Source organism: Eriocheir sinensis, chromosome 68, assembly GCF_024679095.1.
Source record: "Eriocheir sinensis breed Jianghai 21 chromosome 68, ASM2467909v1, whole genome shotgun sequence".
In the NCBI taxonomy this organism is placed as follows: domain Eukaryota; kingdom Metazoa; phylum Arthropoda; class Malacostraca; order Decapoda; family Varunidae; genus Eriocheir; species Eriocheir sinensis.
This window is the reverse complement of record NC_066576.1, coordinates 5,282,657-5,287,186: the sequence shown is the minus strand read 5'-3', so window position 1 is coordinate 5,287,186 and position 4,530 is coordinate 5,282,657.

Genomic DNA, 4,530 nt, shown 5'->3' with positions numbered 1-4,530 from the left:
GGGAAGTGGGTCAGCGGGCTATTTGTGTAGTGCCCCCTCCTCGCCGCGGCTACGGGGCGGGAGTGCAGTCCGCGGTGGCCTTCGCTCAGCGCCCGATTCGTATCTAACAAGGACGAAGGCTCTAGGGTCGTATTATGAGACACATATAGGAACACATATTTGACAAGGTTTTCGTAGGAGTTGTGGGCATTTCCAGGGGTAGTTTTATGACCCTGGTGGTAGTCTGACCCTTCCTCTGTACCATGAACCTAAAGAAAACCTATTTGACAAGGTTTTCGTAGGAGTGGCGGGCATTTCCAGGGGTAGTTTTTATGACCCAGGTGGAAGTCTGAGCCTTCTTCTGTACCATGAACCTAAAGTAACACATATTTGACAAGGCTTTCGTAGGGGGTGTGGGCATTTCCAGGGGTAGTTTTATGACCCTGGTGGTAGTCTGACCCTTCTTCTGTACCATGAACCTAAAGAAACACATATTTGACAAGGCTTTCGTAGGAGTGGTTGGTATTTCCAGGGGTAGTTTTTATGACCCTGGTGGTAGTCTGACCCTTCTTCTGTACCATGAACCTAAGGAAACACATATTTGACAAGGCTTTCGTAGGGGGTTGTGGGTATTTCCAGGGGTAGTTTCATGACCCTGGTGGTAGTCTGACCCTTCTTCTGTACCATGAACCTAAAGAAACACATATTTGACAAGGCTTTCGTAGGGGGTGTGGGCATTTCCAGGGGTAGTTTCATGACCCTGGTGGTAGTCTGACCCTTCTTCTGTACCATGAACCTAAAGAAACACTCATTAGAACCCGACTGATCCCCTCTTTGACCTTTAGAAATAACTGCTGTGATATGTCAAAGTGTCTTGTAATACCAGGTGTACGACTTTGACAATGATGCTGATGATGATGATAAATGGTGGCAGAGTGTGGGATTCGAACTTGTAAGGGAAGGTGTTTTTAGTCAGATAATGATGATGATGATAACTTATGGCAGTGAGCGGGTATCGAACTCGTGGTAAGGGATGGTGTCTATAGCCTGGTAATATGTAGTAGAGTGCGGGGTTTGAAGTCGTGTCAGATAACGTGAAGGTGTCTATAGCCTGATAATGATATGTAGTAGAGTGCGGGGTTTGAAGTCTGTAAGATAACGTGAAGGTGTCTATAACCTGATAATGATATGTAGTAGAGTGCGGGGTTTGAAGTCTGTAAGATAACGTGAAGGTGTCTATAGCCTGATAATGATATGTAGTAGAGTGCGGGGTTTGAAGTCGTGTAAGATAACGTGAAGGTGTCTATAGCCTGATGATGATATGTAGTAGAGTGCGGGGTTTGAAGTCGTGTAAGATAACGTGAAGGTGTCTATAGCCTGATAATGATATGTAGTAGAGTGCGGGGTTTGAAGTCTGTAAGATAACGTGAAGGTGTCTATAGCCTGATAATGATATGTAGTAGAGTGCGGGGTTTGAAGTCTGTAAGATAACGTGAAGGTGTCTGTAGCCTGATGATGATATGTAGTTGAGTGCGGGGTTTGAAGTCTGTAAGATAACGTGAAGGTGTCTATAGCCTGATAATGATATGTAGTAGAGTGCGGGGTTTGAAGTCTGTAAGATAACGTGAAAGTGTCTATAGCCTGATGATGATATGTAGTAGAGTGCGGAGTTTGAACTCGTGTAAGATAACGTGAAGGCTAGGTATCTATAGCCTGATGATGATATGTAGAAGAGTGCGGGGTTAAAACTTGCTTAGCTAATGTGAAGGGAAGTTGTCTATAGCTTGATAATGACATGTAGTAGAGTGCGTGGTTTGAACTCGTGTAAGATAATGTGAAGGGAAGGTGTCTATAGCCTGGTAATATGTAGTAGAGTGCGGGGTTGGAACTCGTATAAGCCAAAGTGAAGCGGCGGTTTCTGTAGCCATTTTATCTTTGCGGTGGAGTAGGTTGACTTCACGTTAGTTAGCATCGTAAAGTCACGCCGTTTGGTTGTTTGGGAAGGAGCGCGTGATGGACAGTCAGGATTCGATTGGATGACTCCTTCCCTCAGTCAGCTGTTCTTACGACTTGGCAAGGGAAACTCCACACATCTGAGGCTCGGGAGATCGTTCCACCCCACTCCCCCTAAAAATGGAAGTTGGGTTCTATAAGCTCATCCACACGAAACAGAAAAAAAATATACTTCCTCGTTATATAAATTAGGAGATTGATAGATTGATAGATAGATAGACAGACAGATATGCTTACTTTACCTAATATTTCCATTCATTAACTTTCTTTCATCTGTACACTCGTAAAATTAAAAAAAAAAAAGATCACTTGATAGATAGATTGATAGATAGATAAGCTTACTTTACTTAATATTTCCATTCATTAATTTTCTTTCATCTGTACACTCGTAAAATTAACAAAAAAAAAAAAAAACTTGGGAGGTTGATAGATAGATAGATAGACAGATACGCTTAGTTTACTTTATATTTCCATTCATTAACTTTCTTTCATCTGAACACTCGTAAAATTAACAACAAAAAACACTTGGGGGGTTGATAGATAGATAGATAGATAGATAGATAGATATGCTTACTTTACCTAATATTTCCATTCATTAACTTTCTTTCATCTGTACACTCGTAAAATTAACAACAAAAAAAACACTTGGGAGGTTGATAGATAGATAGATAGACAGACAGATATGCTTACTTTACCTAATATTTCCATTCATTAACTTTCTTTCATCTGTACACTCGTAAAATTAACAACAAAAAACACTTGGGGGGTTGATAGATAGATAGATAGATAGATAGATAGATATGCTTACTTTACCTAATATTTCCATTCATTAATTTTCTTTCCTCTGTACACTCATAAAAATTAACATCAATAAAACAATGATATGCCTCCTCCTACGTACAAGACATTAGGACAGATATGTGGCATGTGTTCGATTGGACGTTCTTAAGTAAATTTTTTTCATTAATATATTTACTTTTATTAACTTATTTACTTATGATTCTTCTTCTCTCCGCGTACCAGGAAACAATTTGCCGCCTTGTGACTTTGATATAGTTCTTGACTCTGTGACTTCTGTGAGTGTTGGTCCAGTGATGCAATTAGCTGCTTAAAGAGAGGGAGAGTATGAGAGAGAGAGAGAGAGAGAGAGAGAGAGAGAGAGAGAGAGAGAGAGAGAGAGAGAGAGAGAGAGAGAGAGAGAGAGAGAGAGAGAGAGAGAGAGAGAGATAGAAAAGAAAAATGAAAAGGAAAGAGAAAAAAAAGGAAAGAAGGAAAGGAGAGAGAGAGAGAGAGAGAGAGAGAGAGAGAGAGAGAGAGAGAGAGAGAGAGAGAGAGAGAGAGAGAGAGAGAGAGAACAGAAAAGGAAGGAAAAGAACGATGAAAAAGAGAAGGAAGGGAAAGAAAAGGAAGGAAAGGAGAGAGAGAGAGAGAGAGAGAGAGAGAGAGAGAGAGAGAGAGAGAGAGAGAGAGAGAGAATGGTAGTCTTGCAGGTTGAGGGACAGATATAATGAAACGATAAAAATGCGTCGCTGATGTAAATAAATATACCGACGGTCAAGACAAGGCAAGCCCCCCCCCCTCCCCCCCCTTAACTCCCCCCCCCCCCGTCGTCACATGCCAGGGGCGGACATCACGCGTATGGCTGGGGTGTCCAAGCAAAGGATAGGGACTATTACACTGGGCAGATTTTCCGTGGAACCTCAGTCAAACCACGATATCCGCTGGCGTGGTTCTCCTATTCCCGTGGTGTTCTGACGTGTCCACGATCTTCCAAAGCTACGGTAGAGTTCCTTGAAGGACGGCGGTATTGCTCACCATCATCATCATCAGCAATAACAAGAAACAAATGAGAACCACGCTAGCGGAAATCGTGGTTTGACTGGAGACCCACGTAAAATTTGCCCAGTGTAATAGTCCCTGTAGATGACGTGGCTGCTGTTCTCTGTCAAAAAACTTCGTCCTGGCCCGGGTGCATATTTTCAATCGCTCTATTGGTATGTGATCCCTGAGTGAAGACGTTCGAGGAGGATGACTAATTATGATTCAAGGGTTAAGAAACTTGCCATACGAGGAAAGACTCGAACAATTAAACTTGCATTCTCTAGAAAAGCGAAGGATGCGAGGAGACCTGATCGCGGTTTATAAATGGATGAAGGGCTTTAATAAGGGGGATATTCATAAGGTTCTGATGGTAAGAGAACCGGGCAGGACACACAGTATACATATGGACTAAAAAAAGGAGAGAGAGAGAGAGGGAGGGAAGGAGGAAGGGAGAGAAGAAAAGCTGTGAACAAGAAATAAGAAGGAAAAGGCGAAAAAGAATCTATACTAATAAGATACATAGATCTGGACTAAAGAAAGGAGAGAGGATGGAGGGAGGGCGAGTGGGAGGGAGGAAAGGGAGAGAGAAAAAAAAGATAAGCTGGCTAATAGAAGAAGAAAAGGAAGGAAACGAAAAAGCTATATTAAAACAGATACATTAGATAGATATGAACTAAGGAGAGAGAGAGAGAGAGAGAGAGAGAGAGAGAGAGAGAG